Source organism: Ranitomeya imitator, chromosome 4 (assembly GCF_032444005.1).
Source record: "Ranitomeya imitator isolate aRanImi1 chromosome 4, aRanImi1.pri, whole genome shotgun sequence".
Classification (NCBI taxonomy): domain Eukaryota; kingdom Metazoa; phylum Chordata; class Amphibia; order Anura; family Dendrobatidae; genus Ranitomeya; species Ranitomeya imitator.
Genome location: NC_091285.1, coordinates 88,960,691 through 88,981,695, shown reverse-complemented (window position 1 = coordinate 88,981,695; position 21,005 = coordinate 88,960,691).

Below are 21,005 nucleotides of genomic sequence, written 5' to 3'. Positions count from 1 at the left end.
GGCCTCACATAGCCCTCCATTTAATATATGGGGGCCCCATATAGCCCTCCATTTAATATAATGGGCACAACAGAGCCCTCCATTTAATTTAACTGACCCCCACAGACCCCTAAATTCAATATTGGTCCCCACATAGCCTTCCATTTAATATAATGGGCCCCATAAAGTGCTCCATTTAATATAATGGGCCCTACATAGTGCTCCATTTAATATAATGGGCGCCACTTAGCCCTCCATTTAATATAATGGTTCCCACATAGCCTTACATTTAAAAAATGCGGGCCCCAACATAGCCATCCAATTAATATTTGGGGGCCTCACATAGCCCTAAATATATGGGGCCCCCACTTAGCCCTCCATTTCATATAATGGATCCCACATTGCCTTCCATTTAATATAGTGGGGCCTCACATAGTCCTCCATTTAATATAAGTGTGCCCAACACGAACCTCCATTTAACATGAGGGGCCAAAATAGCCCTCCATTTAATATGGGGACCCAAGAAAAACCTGGTTCAATATAATGGGCCCTACAGAAAGCCCTCCATTTAATAGATGGGGGGCCTCACATAGCCCTCCACTTAATATACTGTATGTGGGCCACATATAGACCTCCAATTAATATATGGGGGCCCACCACATAGCCCTCCATTAAGTATATAGGATACCTACGTAGCAATTCATTTAATTTAATGGGCCCCACAGAGCCCTCTATTTAATAGAACTGACCCCACAAAGCCCTCCATTCAATATAATGGACCCCACATAGCCTTCCATTTCAATATCATGGGACCCACATAGCCTTCCAATTAATATATGGGGGTCTACCAAACAGCACTTCATTAAGTATATGGGGGCCCCACATAGCCCTCTATTTAATATGGGTGGCCCAAAAATAGATCTTCATTTATATGGGGAACCCAGAAAGCCCTATTTCAATATAATCGGCCACACATAGCCTTCGCTTACAAGTGCCACCGCAGCACTCCCTTTTCCCATTGGCGTGCCACTAGCACACACCCTTTTTCCACTGGTGTGCCACCGGAACACACCATTTTCCCATTGGCGAATGGAAACAATTTTTGGAAACAATTTTTTTTTTTTGCTAGGAAGTTATAAGGGTTAAAAGTTGATTTCTCATTTTTACAACAAAATTTACAAAACCATTTTTTTTAGGGACCACCTCACATTTGAAGTCAGTTTGAGGGGTCTATATGGCTGAAAATACCCAAAAGTGACACCATTCTAAAAACTGCACCCCTCAACGTGCTCAAAACCACATTCAAGAAGTTTATTTACCCTTCAGGTGCTTCACAGCAGCAGAATCAACATGGAAGGAAAAAATGAACATTTAACTTTTTAGTCACAAAAATGATCTTTTAGCAACAATTTTTTTATTTTCCCAAGGGTAAAAAGAGAAACTGGACCCCAAAAGTTATTGTACAATTTGTCCTGAGTATGCCGATACCGCATATGTGGGGGGAACTACTGTTTGGGCGCACGACAGGGCTCGGAAGGGAAGGAGCGCCATTTGACTTTTTCAATGAAAAATTGGCTCCAATCTTTAGCGGACACCATGTCGCGTTTGGAGAGCTCTTGTGTGCCTAAACATTGGAGCTCCCCCACAAGTGACCCCAAGGAACTTATCTAGATGCATAGTGAGCACTTTGAACCCCCAGGTGCTTCACAAATTCATCCGTAAAAATGAAAAAGTACTTTTTTTTCACAAAAAAAATTCTTTTAGCCTCAATTTGTTCATTTCCACATGGGCAACAGGATAAAATGGATCGTAAAATGTGTTGGGCAATTTCTCCGGAGTACACCGATACCTCATATGTGGTCACAAACCACTGTTTGTGCACTTGGCAAGGCTCCGAAGAAAAGGAGCGCCATTTGACTTTTGAATGAAAAATTAGCTCCAATCGTTAGCGGACACCATGTCGCGTTTGGAGAGCCCCTGTCTGCCTAAACATTGGATGCCTATATGCCTATTGGATGCCTGTATGCCTAATCCCATGTGGGGGAGCCCACATGTGACCCCATTTTGGAAACTAGACCCCCCAAGGAACTTATCTAGATGCATAGTGAGCACATTGAACCCACAGGTGCTTCACAAATTGATCTGTAACAATGAAAAAGTACTTTTTTGATTCAAAAATTTTTTATTTTGGCCTCAATTTGTTCGTTTCCACATGGGCAACAGGATGTTGGGCACACGGACCCGGGCTTGGAAGGGAAGGAGCGCTATTTGACTTTTTGAATGAAAAATTAGCTCCAATCGTTAGCGGACACAATGTCGCATTTGGAGAGCCCCTGTGTGCCTAAACATTTGAGCTCCCCCACATGTGACCCCATTTTGGAAACTAAACCTCCCATGGAACTAACCTAGATGTGCGGTGACCACTTAAAACCCCAAGTGCTTCACAGAAGTTTATAATGCAGAGCCGTGAAAATAAAAAATCATTTTTCTTTCCTCAAAAATTATTTTTTAACCCGCAAATTTTTATTTTCACAAGAGTAACAGGAGAAATTGGACCCCAAAAGTTGTTGTCCAGTTTGTCCTGAGTACGCTGATACCCCATATGAGGGGGGATAACACTGTTTGGGCACATGTCGGGGCTCAGAAGGGAAGCAGGAACGTTTTGGAATGCAGACTTTGATGGAATGGTCAGCAGGCATCATGTTACGTTTGCAGAGCCACTGATGTGCCTAAACAGTAGAAACCCCCCACAAGTGACCCCATTTTGGAAACTAGAGCCCCCAATGAACTTATCTAGATATGTGGTTGAGCACTTTGAACCTCCAAGTGCTTCACAGAAGTTTACAACGCAGAACCGTGAAAATAAAATAATCATTTTTCTTTTCACAAAAATTATTTTAGCAAGCAATTTTTTATTTTCACAAGGGTAACAGGAGAAATTGGACCCCAATAGTTGTTGCCCAGTTTGCACTGAGTACACCGATACCCCATATGTGGGGGTAAACCACTGATTGGGCACATGGCAGAAACCCTCATTCTCTCCTTGGAAGCCTGAATGGCATCCTGTGTGCGGTCCCAAATGCCACATGCCTCCACTGCCCAGTCTGCCACCCTGGAATCAGTGGATGACACAGGCATGGGCACAGGGACACGCGGATGCTGGTCGTAATTAAGGAGAAAGGGAGTCTGCCCAGTGGAATCGGCTACGGCGTTGTTCAAAGCAAATTCTGCCCAAGGTAGCAAAGATGCCCAGTCATGATGTCTAGCAGAGACAAAATGTCGCAAATATGTCACCAGAGTCTGGTTGGCTCTCTCTATCAGCCCATTCGTCTCGGGATGATATGCAGAGGAGAGATTTAGTTTTATGCTGAGTAAACGACAGAGCTCTCTCCAAAGCCGAGACGCGAACTGGGGACCCCGGTCAGTGACAATGTTATCAGGCATGCCATGTAAACGGAAAATATGTTTAATGAACACCACCACCAAGGCCCATGCAGAAGGTAACCATGGAAGAGGCACCAAGTGCACCATCTTAGAGAAATGATCGGTGACAACCCAGATAACGGTGCAGTTACGAGACTTGGGTAAGCCCACCACGAAGTCCAACCCGACCATCTCCCAGGGCCTGTCTGCCACAGGCAGGGGGTAAAGTTGCCCAGCAGGCCGTTGCGGAGGAGACCGATTCTTGGCGCAGGAGACACATGCCCGAATAGTCCCCGGCGTCACGGGCCATATGCGGCCACCAGTACGTCCTCGCCAACAGCTCAGATGTCCTCTTGGTCCCAAAATGTCCACCCACCCTGGACGAGTGAGCCCAAGAGAGAACCTCCGGTCGCAAATTAGATGGAACGCAAGTCTTGCCTGGGGGCACAGACTCTAGCGACATTGGACTTACAGTTCTCAGGCTCTCAGAAGGGACAATAAGCCGAGGCTCCTCCTCCTCCTCCTCAGATGACACTACGGAGCGAGAGAGAGCGTCGGCACGAATGTTCTTTTCCCCGGAGAGAAAATGGAGAGTAAAATGGAACCGGGAGAAGAACAGGGACCATCTAGCCTGGCGAGAATTCAGCCGCTGGGCCGTCTGTAAGTACACCAAGTTCTTGTGGTCTGTGAACACTTGGAAGGGAAAGTGAGCTCCCTCCAAGAGGTGTCTCCACTCTGAGAAAGCCAACTTCATGGCTAGCAACTCCCTGTCCCCGATGGAATAATTCCTCTCCGCTGGTGAAAAGGTCTTGGAGAAGAAGAAGCAATGATACTTCCACCCTTGAGCATCCTTTTGAAAGAGGACTGCTCCAGCACCAACAGATGAGGCATCCACTTCCATAATAAATGGCTTATCTACATCGGGACGATGTAGGATGGGAGCGCTAGCAAAGTGTGACTAAATCAAGAGAAAGGCCTTGGAGACCTCCTCCGACCACAACTTGGGATTTGCTCCCTTCTTGGTGAGGGCAACTAAGGGAGCTACTAAAGTTGAGAAGTGTGGGATGAACTGGCGATAGTATTTAATGAACCCCATAAAGCGCTGCACCGCTTTAAGAGAATGGGGTTTTTGCCAGTCCATCACAGCCTGTAGCTTGGCAGGACCCATAGCCAATCCCTGGGCAGAGATGATATAGCCAAGGAAAGGCAAGGACTCCTGCTCAAACACACACTTCTCCAACTTGGCGTAGAGGGAGTTTGCCCGTAAGAGGTCAAAAACTTTGCGAACATCTCTCCGATGGGAGTCAATATTTGGAGAGTAGATGAGAATATTATCCAGATACACTATGACCGAGGTGGTGAGCATCTCGAAGATGTCGTTCACAAAGTCTTGAAAAACGGCTGGGGCATTACAGAGCCCGAAGGGCATCACCAGATATTCACAGTGCCCATCCCTGGTGTTAAAAGCCGTCTTCCATTCGTCCCCCTCACGGATGCGAATCAGGTTGTAAGCACCCCACAGATCTAACTTAGTAAATACCCTTGCTCCCCGTAACCTATCGTAAAGCTCAGATATCAGGGGTAGTGGGTATTTATTCTTAATGGTGATGGCGTTAAGACCCCTGTAGTCTATGCATGGACGTAGTTCTCCATTCTTCTTCTGCACGAAGAAGAAGCCAGCCCCAGCAGGTGACACTGACTTCCTAATGAATCCTCTTGCCAGATTCTCTTGAATGTACTGGGACATTGCCTCCGTCTCCGGGAGAGATAACGGATAGACTCGGCCCCGGGGAGGCTCTGCACCAGGCAAGAGGTCAATAGGACAGTCATAGGGGCGGTGAGGAGGAAGGGTCTCCGCCGCCCTTTTGTAGAACACGTTCCCATAGGACCAATAGTGCTTGGGGAGAGGGGAAAGATCTGCGGGTACCTCTGTAGAAGTAATCTGAACGCACTCCCTCTGACATCTATCCTCACATGATTTTCTCCATCCCAAACTTTTCCTTGAGGACCACTGTATATGAGAATGATAGCGAAGCCATGGTATCCCCAACAGGACCTCATCAATTCCCTCAGGAATGACTAATAGGGAGATAATCTCCTGATGTGAAGGAGACATAGATAGAGTGAATGGAATGGCCTGATGTGTAATCTGTGAGGGTAGTGTCGACCCATTTACTACTCGTACGGTCACAGGTTTGGCGAGCATCACCAGGGGTATTGCGTGACGCTGAGCGAAAGCAGATGACATGAAATTGCCTTCCGCCCCGGAGAACAGGCAAAGCTCTACGATAAGAGTGGATAGCCCCCTGACAAAGGTTCATCTACCGAAACGCGCGTTGGGGCGGAGGCGTGTGCCAGGAGGGTCCAGTCATAGTGCGGTGGGTACATGTTGTGAAGTGCCATATTTCTGCATTATTTTGCTATGGGATGATTACTAGTACTTCAATGGCGGCATAGCAGATAAAGTCAACTGTTATTTATGTCTTCACTGCTTGTTGTGATGCAGCGTTATCTCTGTAAATTTACAACTCATAGGGACCTTGCGTCTGACTGATATAATTCTGTGTAACATTTCAACTTATGAGGGTACACACACCCCCTATTTTGGGTTATTTAAATCAGTTTATTTGGGTTGATCAAAAATCATTGTTGTGTATAGGTCTGCATCCTTACTTATTGACCCCCTGTTTACATGCCTTCTGTCAATGTCTTTTCTATAGCATTATCTTTGATTTGTTGCTGTTCATCACCTCTATTTACCTGATGTCAATTTTTAACATTTGATAATAAAGTATTGATATTTTATACTGTATTGCTTGACCCAGTATCATCTGTTTTTGGTTATATTTTCTATATGATGATAGGTTTTATGAGTCTTATACATGGGTAATTATTATTGATTTCTATTAATGTACCATGTGGAAAAATACTATAAGTGGTTACATAAGAGTGGATGGGCCTATGGTTATTGCCCCCTTGAAGGACAATTTAGAGGGAAACGTCTCCGTGTCTAGTGTACCTCCTCCAACTACCACTAGACGCCGACGTTCCCCCGACCGCTGAGAACACTTGGAGGCAAGATATCCTAACTCCCGGCAAACATGACAGACCATAGGTGCACGAGCGGACTGGGACTTAGATCCCGCACGCAACGCCTCTATGGCCTCATGTGACTCAGACATCCGGACCGGAGAATCCTGAGGTTTGGCGAAGGTGGGAGCCAGCCGAAACCTCTGCCTACACTGGGCTCGCTCCAACTTTCCCAGTGTGGTGGGAATCTCCCTAGTGGCCAAAGTGTCCTTCACATGGTCAGCTAGCCCTCTCCAAAATACCGGGATAAGGGCCTTATCCGACCATTCCAGCTCAGATGCTAATGTCCGGAAGTGGACGGCAAAATGGCTGACCATGGACGAACCCTGAATTAATGCAAGCAGTGGGAGCGCCGTATCGGGTGACTTGGGGTCCTAAAAAGACCTGTTTCAGAGTGCTCAAAAACCGATGAGCATTCTGCACCACATGATCGTCGCACTCCCACAGCGGCGTAGCCCACTCCAATGCCCTGTCCGACAGCAGAGAAATTATGAATCCCACCTTTGCCCGCTCTGTGGGAAAACGTGCAGCCAGGAGCTCGAGGTGTATACCGCACTGACTCACGAAACCATTACAGGATTTACTGTCACCAGAGTATTTCTCTGGCAGCGGGAGGTGAGAAAAGGTCGGAACAGAGATGGCAGTGGGTAAAGCTGCCGCAGCCACGCTAGCAGCCTGAACATTGCGGTAACATCCACCGCTGAGGTTGCATGCTCGATAGCCGCCAACCTGCCCTCCAGCAGCTGGATGTACCCCTGCAATCGCTGTTCATCCGTCATTACTTAGCCAGACCCTGGCGCTAGTATAATGTTAGGACTAGCGGAACGCACCAAATAATTAGAGAAAAGGAATAAGGTGCGTTCGCAGTCCGGGGTCCACCGTGCAGAGATGGTACCTGCTGCTAAGCAATGACGGACTATATGGCGGTACAATGAGGATACACACGGATTAGCTTCACCCTGTGTGAAAGAAGCGAACCCTGTTGCGTCACAGGGCCGCAGTATCGCACGCAACAAAACTAATAATTAAATATCACGGGAGTGCAAACTGTGCCGTACTGGCGGATGCCACTAACCACCCAGACATGGGCTAAAGAAGCGCTCTATTGGCGCCGTACTGATGGTCACAGCAGTAGACGCTGTTTCGTGTGTTAACGTGAGTTCAGCCGGGCGCTAGATTGCAGCCATACACCTTACGCGAACAGTCATGCACATGGGATGGGTTTTTTAAGGAACGACTTGCACTCATCAACACACACACGATTACAATTGTATACTAGCACATGGTCGTGCGGCCATGCAAACCTTTTATAGCTGCAGTATGTACAAGACCTTCCTAGAAGGACCAATGATAAGCTGCCACAGAAGTTGAGCACCTTCAGGACCTTCCTGGAGGACCAATGGGATCTGCTGCAGTATCTGAGCATGTGACCCTCGATCTCCAACGGGAGATCTTGCCCTGGGCATGCTCAGAAGGGGAAAAGCAGGACTTAGTCCCAAAAGCATCTGCTCGCCGCTGCCCAGCACTGGCTTCAATGGCAGAAGCAGGAAAAGCAGCAGTAACCCTCTGCACAGAGTGAGAATGAGTAAGACGCTGGGACCGACGTCTCCGCTGAGCAGGCTCCACTGCGGCTGATGCAGAATGCGAGACCGCAGCAGACATGGTTTGAGATTCCCCCTGTGCAGAGGCGGGAACTCGACTCCTAACACACATAGCCTTACATTTAATAACTGGGGGCCCCAACATAGCCCTCCAATTAATATTTGGGGGCCTCACATAGCCCTAAATATATGGGGTCCCCACTTAGCCCTCCATTTCATATAATGGATCCCACATTGATAGTAACATAGTAACATAGTTAGTAAGGCCGAAAAAAGACATTTGTCCATCCAGTTCAGCCTATATTCCATCATAATAAATACCCAGATCTACGTCCTTCTACAGAACCTAATAATTGATAGTAACATAGTTAGTAAGGCCGATAGTTAGTAAGGCCATAGTTAGTAATTGCCTTCCATTTAATGTAGTGGGGCCTCACATAGTCCTCCATTTACCCCTTTCTGTCATTGGACGTACTATTCCGTCCATGTGGGGTGGGCCTAAATTCCCAAGGACGGAATAGTACGTCCAGCGCGATCGGCCGTGCTCACTGAGGGAGCATGGCCAATCGCGGCCGGGTGTCAGCTGCCTATCACAGCTGACATCCGTCACCATGTGCCAGGAGCGGTCACGGACCGACCCCGGCACATTAACCTCCAGCACAACGGAGGGGGCTCCCTGCGAGCTTCCCTGAGACCCCCGCAGCAACGCGATGTGCTGCGAGAGTCTCCTTACCTCCCTCCCTGCAGCAGGCCCGGATCCAAGATGGCCGTGGCACACGGGTCCTGCAGGGAGGGAGGTGGCTTCACAGCGCCTGCTCAGAGCAGGCACTCTGAAGCCTGCAGCACTGTAAGTCAGATCAGTGATCTGACAGAGTGCTGTGCAAACTGTCAGATCACCGATCTGTGATGGTCCCACCTGGGACAAAGTAAAAAAGTAAAAAAAACAAACATTTTCCACATGTGTAAAAAAATAAATAAAAAAATAATCCTAAATAATGAAAAAAAAAAAATATTCCCATAAATACATTTCTTTATCTAAATAAAAAACACCAAACAATAAAAGTACACATATTTAGTATCGTCGCGTACGTAACGACCCAACCTATAAAACTGTCCCACTAGTTAACCCCTTCAGTAAACACCGTAAGAAAAAAAATAACGAGGCAAAAAACGCTTTATTATCATACCGCCGAACAAAAAGTGGAATAACATGCGATTAAAAAGACAGATATAAATAACCATGGTACCGCTGAAAACGTCATCTTGTCCCGCAAAAAACGAGCCGCCATACAGCATCATCAGCAAAAATAAAAAAGTTATAGTCCTGAAAATAAAGCAATGCAAAAATAATTATTTTTTCTATAAAATAGTTATCGTATAAAAGCGCCAAAATATAAAAAAATGATATAAATGAGGTATCGCTGTAATCGTACTGACCAGAAGAATAAAACTGCTTTATCAATTTTACCAAACGCGGAACGGTATAAACGCCTCCCCCAGAAAAAATTCATGAATAGCTGGTTTTTGGTAATTCTGCCTCACAAAAATCGGAATAAAAAGCGATCAAAAAACGTCACTGGCCCAAAAATGTTACCAATAAAAACGTCAACTCGTCCTGCAAAAAACAAGATCTCACATGACTCTGTGGATCAAAATATGGAAAAATTATAGCTGTCAAAATGTGGTAACGCAAAAAATATTTTTTCCAATAAAAAGCGTCTTTTAGTGTGTGACGGCTGCCAATCATAAAAATCCGCTAAAAAACCCGCTATAAAAGTAAATCAAACCCCCCCTTAGTTAGGGAAAAATTAAAAAAATCTATTTATTTCCATTTTCCCATTAGGGTTAGGGCTAGGTTTAGTGTTGGGGCTAGGGTTGGGGCTAGGGTTAGGGCTGGGGCTAAAGTTAGGGTTTGGATTACATTTGCGGTTGGGAATAGGGTAGGGATTAGTGGTGTGTCTGGTTTAGAAGTGTGGTTAGGGTTACCATTGGGATTAGGGTTAGGGGTGTGTTTGGATTAGGGTTTCAGTTATAATTGGGAGGTTTCCACTGTTTCGGCACATCAGGGGCTCTCCAAACGCGACATGGCGTCCGATCTCAATTCCAGCCAATTCTGCGTTGAAAAAGTAAAACAGTGCTCCTTCCCTTCCGAGCTCTCCCGTGTGCCCAAACAGGGGTTTACCCCAACATATGGGGTATCAGCGTACTCAGGACAAATTGGACAACAACTTTTGGGGTCCAAATTCTCCTGTTACCCTTGGGAAAATACAAAACTGGGGGCTAAAAAATAATTTTTGTGGGAAAAAAAGGATTTTTTATTTTCACGGCTCTGCGTTATAAACTGTAGTGAAACACTTGGGGGTTCAAAGTGCGGGTATCAGCGCACTCAGGACAAATTGGACAACTTTTGGGGTCCAATTTCTCCTGTTACCCTCGAAAAAATACAAAACTGAAGGCTAAAAAATAATTTTGGGGGGAATTTTTTTTTTTTCACGGCTCTGCGTTATAAACTGTAGTGAAAAACTTGGGGGCTCAAAGTTCTCACAACACATCTAGATAAGTTCCTTGGGGGGTCTAGTTTCCAATATGGGGTCACTTGTGGGGGGTTTCTACTGTTTAGGTACATTAGGGGCTCTGCAAACGCAATGTGATGCCTGCAGACCATTCCATCTAAGTCTGCATTCCAAATGGCACTCCTTCCCTTCCGAGCCCTCCCATGCGCCCAAACGGTGCCCCCCCAACCACCACACACACACATATCGGGTATCAGCGTACTCAGGACAAATTGGACAACAATATTTAGGGTCCAATTTCTCCTGTTACCCTTGGAAAAATACAAAACTGGGGGATTAAAAATAATTTTTGTGGAAAAAAATATATATTTTATTTGAGCGGCTCTGTGTTATAAACCGTAGTGAAACACTTGGGGGTTCAAAGCTCTCACATCACATCTAGATGAGTTACTTAGGGGGTCTACTTTCCAAAATGGTGTCACTTGTGGGGGGTTTCTACTGTTTAGGTACATTAGGGGCTCTGCAAACACAATGTGACGCCTGCAGACCATTCCATCTAAGTCTGCATTCCAAATGGCGCTCCTTCCCTTCCGAGTCCTCCCATGCGCCCAAACGGTGGTTCCCCCCCCACATGTGGGGTATCAGCGCACTCAGGACAAATTGGACAACAACTTTTGGGGTCCAATTTCTTCTCTTAACCTTGGGAAAATACAAAATTCGAGGCAAAAAAAATTATTTTTGTGGGAAAAAATTTGTTTTATTTTTACGGCTCTGCATTATAAACTTCTGTGAAGCCCTTGGTGGGTCAAAGTGCTCACCACACATCTAGATAAGTTCCTTAGTGGGTCTACTTTCCAAAATGGTATCACTTGTGGGGGGTTTCAATGTTTAGGCACATCTGTGGCTCTCCAAACGCAACATGGCGTCCCATCTCAATTCCTGTCAATTTTGCATTGAAAAGTCAAATGGCGCTCCTTCGCTTCCGAGCTGTCATGCGCCCAAACAGTGGTTTACCCCCACATGTGGGGTATCGGCGTACTCAGGACAAATTGTACAACAACGTTTGGGGTCCATTTTCTCCTGTTACCCTTGGTAAAATTAAACAAATTGGAGCTGAAGTAAATTTTTTGAGAAAAAAAGTTAAATGTTCATTTTTACTTAAACATTCCAAAAATTCCTGTGGAACACCTGAAGGGTTAATAAACTTCTTGAATGTGGTTTTGAGCACCTTGAGGGGTGCAGTTTTTAGAAAGGTGTCACACTTGGGTATTTTCTATCATATAGACCCCTCAAAATGACTTCAAATGAGATGTGGTCCCTAACAAAAAATTGTGTTGTAAAAATGAGAAATTGCTGGTCAACTTTTAACCCTTAACTCCATAACAAAAAAAAATGTTGGTTCCAAAATTGTGCTGATGTAAAGCAGACATGTGGGAAATGTTACTTATTAAGTATTTTGTGTGACATATCTCTGTGATTTAATTGCATAAAAATTCAAAGTTGGAAAATTGCGAAATTTTCAAAATTGTTGCCAAATTTCCGTTTTTTTCACTAATAAGCGCAGGTAATATCAAAGAAATTTTACCACTATCATGAAATACAATATGTCACGAGAAAACAATGTCAGAATCACCGGAATCCGTTGAAGCGTTCCAGAGTTATAACCTCATAAAGGGACAGTGGTCAGAATTGAAAAAAATTGGCCCGGTCCATAACGTGCAAACCACCCTTGGGGGTAAAGGAGTTAATATAAGTGCGCCCAACACAAACCTCCATTTAATATGAGGGGCCAAAATAGCCCTCCATTTAATATGGGGACCCCAGAAAGACCTGTTTCAATATAATGGGCCCTACAGAAAGCCCTTAATTTAATAGATGGGGGCCCCACATAGCCCTCCACTTAATATATTATTATTATTAATATATATATATATGTGGGCCACATATAGCCCTCCAATTATTATATGGGGACCCACCACATAGCCCTCCATTAAGTATATGGGGGCCCAATGTAGCAATTCATTTAATTTAATAAAAGTGCTCCATTTAATATAATTGGCCCTACATAGTGCTCCATTTAATATAATGGGCGCCACTTAGCCCTCCATTTAATATAATGGTTCCCACATAGCCTTACATTTAAAAAATGCGGGCCCCAACATAGCCATCCAATTAATATTTGGGGGCCTCACATAGCCCTAAATATATGGGGTCCCCACTTAGCCCTCCATTTCATATAATGGATCCCACATTGCCTTCCATTTAATATAGTGGGGCCTCACATAGTCCTCCATTTAATATAAGTGTGCCCAACACGAACCTCCATTTAATATGAGGGGCCAAAATAGCCCTTCATTTAATATGGGGACCCAAGAAAGACCTGTTTCAATATAATGGGCCCTACAGAAAGCCCTCCATTTAATAGATGGGGGGCCTCACATAGCCCTCCACTTAACCCCTTTACCCCCAAGGGTGGTTTGCACGTTAATGACCGGGCCAATTTTTACAATTCTGACCACTGTCCTTTTGTGAGGTTATAACTCTGGAACGCTTCAACGGATCCCAGTGATTCTGACACTGTTTTCTCGTGACATATTGTACTTCATGACAATGGTAAAAATTCTTTGATAGTACCTGCGTTTATTTGTGAAAAAAACGGAAATTTGGCGAAAATTATGAAAATTTCGCAATTTTCCAACTTTGAATTTTTATGTAATTAAATCACAGAGATATGTCACACAAAATACTTAATAAGTAACATTTCCCACATGTCTACTTTACATCAGCACAATTTTGGAACCAAAATTTTTTTTGTTAGGGAGTTATAAGGGTTAAAAGTTGACCAGCAATTTCTCATTTCTACAACACCATTTTATTTTAGGGACCACATCTCATTTGAAGTCATTTTGAGGGGTCTATATGATAGAAAATACCCAAGTGTGACACCATTCTAAAAACTACACCCCTCAAGGTGCTCAAAACCATATTCAAGAAGTTTATTAACCCTTCTGGTGCTTCACAGGAATTTTTTGAATGTTTAAATAAAAATGAACATTTAACTTTTTTTCACAAAAAATTTAATTCAGCTCCAATTTGTTTAATTTTACCAAGGGTAACAGGAGAAAATAGACCCCAAACATTGTTGTACAATTTGTCCTGAGCACGACAATACCCCACATGTGGGGGTAAACCACTGTTTGGGCACATGGCAGAGCTCGGAAGCGAAGGAGCGCCATTTGACTTTTCAATGCAAAATTGACTGGAATTGAGATGGGACGCCATGTTTCGTTTGGAGAGCCCCTGATGTGCCTAAACATTGAAACCCCCCACAAGTGACAGCATTTTGGAAAGTAGACCACTTAAGGAACTTATCTAGATGTGTGGTGAGCACTTTGACCCACCAAGTGCTTCACAGAAGTTTATAATGTAGAACCGTAAAAATAAAAAATCATATTTTTTCACAAAAATTAACTTTCCGCCCCCAATTTTTTATTTTCCCAAGGGTAAGAGAAGAAATTGGACCCCAAAAGTTGTTGTACAATTTGTCCTGAGTACGCTGATACCCGATATGTGGGGGTAAACCACTGTTTGGGCGGATGGGAGAGCTCGGAAGGGAAGGAGCGCCGTTTGACTTTTCAATGCAAAATTGACAGGAATTGAGATGGGACGCCATGTTGCGTTTGGAGAGCCCCTGATGTGCCTAAACATTGAAACCCCCCACAAGTGACACCATTTTGGAAAGTAGACCCATTAAGGAACTTATCTAGATGTGTGGTGAGCACTTTGACCCACCAAGTGCTTCACAGAAGTTTATAATGCAGAGCCGTAAAAATAAAACAAAAAATTTTTCCCACAAAAATTATTTTTTTAGCCCCCAGTTTTGTATTTTCCCGAGGGTAACAGGAGAAAGTGGACCCCAAAATTTGTTGCCCAATTTGTCCTGAGTGCGATGATACACCATATGTGGGGGGGAACCACTGTTTGGGCGCATGGGAGGGTAGAGTACCAAACTCTACCAGAGACTGTGGACACAGACGGTCATCTCCAGCGTGGGTTACCTAGCCACTGCAGGCCCCACAATTTAGACGGACTTACATCTCTGTGCCCGTTGGCACTTTTTTCCATATGACTCCCCTGATGATTCTCCATGACCGGAGTTGAAACGCGTAGGGAGGAAGATTCTACGTTTCAAGAGGTTTTGGGACTCTGCCTTTACACATATTGGGTGGGCTGGTCCCTTAGAGCAAGGTCCATTTGGGGCCTGTCCTTGTCAGGACAGGAGTTACAGAGGGGTTACAGGGTAGACATACTACTTCAGCCCTGCCCCTCCTCATCTAATTGGATCTCTACTGTGTCGTACGGAAGTATACAGTGTCCGGCAGCTTGGGTGAGATCCAACCATTCTTTTTTATTGAGCACTGGTTCACCTGAGCACTTTGTATGTTTTTTTCGTTTGTGTCCTGTTGGATGTGCAGTTTTTAGCATTTAATATTAAAAGTTATGTTTTATTAGTGGATATCCTCCACAGCTGATTCTGAGTACGCTGATACCCCATATGTTGGGGGGAACCACCGTTTGGGCGCATGGGAGGGCTCGGAAGGGAAGGAGTGCCATTTGGAATGCAGACTTAGATGGAATGGTCTGCAGGCGTCACATTGCGTTTGCAGAACCCCTAATGTACCTAAACAGTAGAAATCCCCCACAAGTGACCCCATATTGGAAACTAGAGCCCCATGGAACTTATCTAGATGTGTTGTGAGAACTTTGAACCCCCAAGTGTTTCACTACAGTTTATAACGCAGAGCCGTGAAAATAAAAAATCTTTTTTTTTTTCCACAAAAATTATTTTTTAGCCCCCAGTTTTGTATTTTCCCAAGGGTAACAGGAGAAATTGGACCCCAAAAGTTGTTGTCCTATTTGTCCTGAGTACGCTGATACCCCATATGTTGGGGTAAACCCCTGTTTGGGCACACGGGAGAGCTCGGAAGGGAAGGAGCACTGTTTTACTTTTTCAACGCAGAATTGGCTGGAATTGAGATCGGACGCCATGTCGCATTTGGAGAGCCCCTGATGTGCCTAAATAGTGGAAACCCCCCAATTATAACTGAAACCCTAATCCAAACACACCCCTAACCCTAATCCCAACAGTAACCCTAACCACACCTCTAACCGACACACACCTAACCCTAATCCCAACCCTATTCCCAACTGTAAATGTAATCTAAACCCTAACCGTAACTTTAGCCCCAACCCTAACTGTAGCCTTAACCCTAGCCCCAACCCTAACTTTAGCCCCAACCCAAACTGTAGCCCTAACCCTAGCCCTAACCATAGCCCTAACCCTAACTTTAGCCCCAACCCTAACTGTAGCCTTAACCCTAGCCCTAACCCTAGCCCTAACCCTAGCCCTAACCCTAACCCTAGCCCTAACCCTAGCCCTAACCCTAACCCTAGCCCTAACCCTAGCCCTAACCCTAGCCCTAACCCTAGCCCTAACCCTAGCCCTAGCCCTAACCCTAGCCCTAACCCTAGCCCTAATGGAAAAATGGAAATAAATACATTTTTTTATTTTTCCCTAACTAAGGGGGTGATGAAGGGGGGTTTGATTTACTTTTATAGCGGGTTTTTTAGCGGATTTTTATGATTGGCAGCCGTCACACACTGAAAGACGCTTTTTATTGCAAAAAATATTTTTTGTGTTACCACATTTTGAGAGCTATAATTTTTCCATATTTTGGTTCACAGAGTCATGTGAGGTCTTGTTCTTTGCAGGACGAGTTGACGTTTTTATTGGTAACATTTTCGGGCACGTTACATTTTTTGATTGCTTTTTATTCCGATTTTTGCGAGGCAGAATGACCAAAAACCAGCTATTCATGAATTTCTTTTGGGGGAGGCGTTTATACCGTTGCGCGTTTGGTGAAATTGATAAAGCAGTTTTATTCTTCGGGTCAGTACGATTACAGCGACACCTCATTTATATCATTTTTTTATGTTTTGGCGCTTTTATACGATAAAAACTATTTTATAGAAAAAATAATTATTTTTGCATCGCTTTATTCTCAGGACTATAACTTTTTTTTTTTTGCTGATGATGGTGTATGGCGGCTCGTTTTTTGCGGGACAAGATGACGCTTTCAGCGGTAACATGGTTATTTATGTCTTTTTGATCGCGTGTTATTCCACTTTTTGTTCGGCGGTATGATAATAAAGCGTTGTTTTTTGCCTCGATTTTTTTTTTCTTACGGTGTTTACTGAAGGGGTTAACTAGTGGGCCAGTTATATAGGTCGGGCCGTTACGGACGCGGCGATACTAAATATGTGTACTTTATTGTTTTTTTTTTTATTTAGATAAAGAAATGTATTTAGGGGAATAATATATATATTTTTTTTCATTATTTTAGCAATATTTTTTTTTATTTTTTTTTACACATTTTGAAAATTTTTTTTTAACTTTTTTACATTGTCCCAGGGGGGGACATCACAGATCAGTGATCTGACAGTGCGCACAGCACTGTCAGATCACTGATCTGATATGCAGCGCTGCAGCCTTCACAGTGCCTGCTCTGAGCAGGCTCTGTGAAGCCACCTCCCTCCGTGCAGGACCCGGATCCGCGGCCATCTTGGATCCGGGGCTGGAGGAAGCAGGGAGGGAGGTGAGACCCTCGCAGCAACGCGATCACATCGCGTTGCTGTGGGGGGCTCAGGGAAGCCCGCAGGGAGCCCCCTCCTGCGGGAAGCTATCCTATACCGCCGGCACATCGCGATCATTTTTGATCGCGGTGTGCCAGGGGTTAATGTGCCGGGGGCGGTCCGTGACCGCTCCTGGCACATAGTGCCGGATGTCAGCTGCGATAAACAGCTGACACCCGGCCGCGATCGGCGGCGCTCCCCCCGTGAGCGCCGCCGATCGCGCTGGACGTACTATCACGTCCGTGGTCATGGGGGCCCACCCCACCTCGACAGGATAGTACGTCCCATGTCAGAAAGGGGTTAATATACTGTATGTGGGCCACATATAGCCCTCCAATTAATATATGGGGGCCCACCACATAGCCCTCCATTAAGTATATAGGGTACCTTCGTAGCAATTCATTTAATTTAATGGGCCCCACAGAGCCCTCTATTTAATAGAACTGACCCCACAAAGCCCTTCATTCAATATAATGGACCCCACATAGCCTTCCATTTCAATATCATGGGACCCACATAGCCTTCCAATTAATATATGGGGGTCTACCAAACAGCACTCCATTAAGTATATGGGGGCCCCACATAGCCCTCCATTTAATATGGGTGGCCCAAAAAATAGCTCATTTTATGGGGACCCCAGAAAGCCCTATTTCAATATAATGGGCCACACATAGCCTTCCCTTACTAGTGCCACCGCAGCACACCCTTTTCCCGTTGGCGTGCCACTAGAACACACACTTTTTCCATTGCTGTGCCACTGGAACACACCCTTTTCCCATTGGCGTGCCACCGGAACACACCCTTTTCCCGTTGGCGTGCCACCTAAACACACCCTGTTCCCGTTGGCGTGCCACCAAAACACACCCTTTTCCCGTTGGCGTGCCGCCGGAGCACATCATTTTTCCGTTGGCGAGCCACCGGAGTACACCCTTTTTGCGTTGGCGCACCACCGAAGCACATCTTTTTCCCATTGGGAGTACCACCGGAGGACACCCTTTTCCCATTGGCGTGCCACCGGAGCACAGCCTTTTCCCTTTGGCGTGTCACCAGAGCACACCATTTTAACGCTGGCGTACCATCAGAGCACACCCTTTTTCCGTTGACGTGCCACCGGAGCACACCCATTTCCCGTTGGCGTGCCACTAGAACACACCCTTTTTCCATTGGTGTGCCACCGGAACACACCCTTTTCCCATTGGCGTGCCACCGGAACACACCCTTTTCCCGTTGGCGTGCCACCGGAACACACCCAGTTCACGTTGGCGTGCCACCGAAACACACCCTTTTCCCGTTGGTGTGCCGCCGGAGCACATCCTTTTTCTGTTGGCGTGCCACCAGAGCACACCCTTTTTGCGTTGGCGCACCACCGAAGCACACCTTTTCCCCGTTGGAGTACCACCGGAGCACACCCTTTTCCCGTTGGCGTGCCACCGGAGCACAGCCTTTTCCCGTTGGAGTGTCACCAGAGCACACCATTTTAACGCTGGCGTGCCATCGGAGCACACCCTTTTTCCGTTGACATGCCACCGGAGCACAACCATTTCCCGTTGGCGTGCCACCAGAGCACACCCTTTCCGGAAGGCATGCCACGGGAGCACACCCTTTCCCGTTGGCGTGGCACCGGAGCACATCCTTTCCCGTTGGCCTGCCACCGGAGCACACCCTTTCCCGTTGGCGTGCCACCGGAGCACATCCTTTCCCGTTGGCGTGCCACCGGAGCACACCCTTTTCCCGTTGGCGTGCCTCCGGAGCACACCCTTTTCCCGTTGGCGTGCCTCCGGAGCACACCCTTTTCCCGTTGGCGTGCCACCGGAGCACACCCATTTCCCATTGGCGTGCCAGCGGAGCACACCCTTTCCCGTTGGCGTGCCACCGGAGCACACCCTTTCCCGTTGGCCTGCCACCGGAGCACACCCTTTTCCCATTGGCGTGCCACCGGAGCACACCATTTCCCGTTAGCGTGCCACCGGAGCACACCTTTTCCAGTTGGCGTGCCACCGGAGCACACCCATTTCCCGTTTGCGTGCCGCCGGAGCACATCATTTTTCCGTTGGCGTGCCACCGGAGCACACCCTTTTTGCGTTGGCGTGCCATCGGAGCACCTTATTTCCCAATAGTGTGCCAAAATAGCCCTCCCTTTAATATGGAGACCCTAGAAAGCCCTATTTCAATATAATGGGCCCCACAGAAATCCCTATTTTAATATAATGGGCCTCACATAGCCCTCCATTTAATATATAGGGGCCCCATATAGCCCTCCATTTAATATAATGGGCACAACAGAGCCCTCCATTTAATTTAACTGACCCCCACGGACCCCTAAATTCAATATTGGTCCCCACATAGCCTTCCATTTAATATAATGGGCCCCATAAAGTGCTCCATTTAATATAATGGGCCCTACATAGTGCTCCATTTAATATAATGGGCGCCACTTAGCCCTCCATTTAATATAATGGTTCCCACATAGCCTTACATTTAAAAAATGCGGGCCCCAACATAGCCATCCAATTAATATTTGGGGGCCTCACATAGCCCTAAATATATGGGGTCCCCACTTAGCCCTCCATTTCATATAATGGATCCCACATTGCCTTCCATTTAATATAGTGGGGCCTCACATAGTCCTCCATTTAATATAAGTGTGCCCAACACGAACCTCCATTTAATATGAGGGGCCAAAATAGCCCTCCATTTAATATGGGGACCCAAGAAAGACCTGTTTCAATATAATGGGCCCTACAGAAAGCCCTCCATTTAATAGATGGGGGGCCTCACATAGCCCTCCACTTAATATACTGTATGTGGGCCACATATAGCCCTCCAATTAATATATGGGGGCCCACCACATAGCCCTCCATTAAGTATATAGGGTACCTTCGTAGCAATTCATTTAATTTAATGGGCCCCACAGAGCCCTCTATTTAATAGAACTGACCCCACAAAGCCCTTCATTCAATATAATGGACCCCACATAGCCTTCCATTTCAATATCATGGGACCCACATAGCCTTCCAATTAATATATGGGGGTCTACCAAACAGCACTCCATTAAGCATATGGGGGCCCCACATAGCCCTCTATTTAACCCCTTTCTGCCATTAGACGTACTATTGCGTCCATGTGGGGTGGGCTTTACTTCCCAAGGACGCAATAGTACGTCATATGCGATCGGCAGCGCTCACGGGGGGAGCGCCGCCGATCGCGGCCGGGTGTCAGCTGTTTATCGCAGCTGACATCCGGCACTATGTGCCAGGAGCGGTCACGGACCGCCCCCGGCACATTAACCCCCGGCACACCGCGATCAAAGATGATCGCGATGTGCCGGCGGTACAGGGAAGCACCGCGCAGGGAGGGGGCTCCCTGCGGGCTTCCCTGAGCCCCCCGCAGCAACGCGATGTGATCGCGTTGCTGCGAGGGTCTCACCTCCCTCCCTGCTCCCTCCAGCCCCGGATCCAAGATGGCCGCGGATCCGGGTCCTGCAGGGAGGGAGGTGGCTTCACAGAGCCTGCTCAGAGCAGGCACTGTGAAGGCTGCAGCGCTGCATGTCAGATCAGTGATCTGACAGAGTGCTGTGCAAACTGTCAGATCACTGATCTGTGATGTCCCCCCCTGGGACAAAGTAAAAAAGTAAAAAAAAAAATTTCAAATGTGTAAAAAAAAAATAAAAAAAAATATTCCAAAATAATGAAAAAAAAAATAAAAA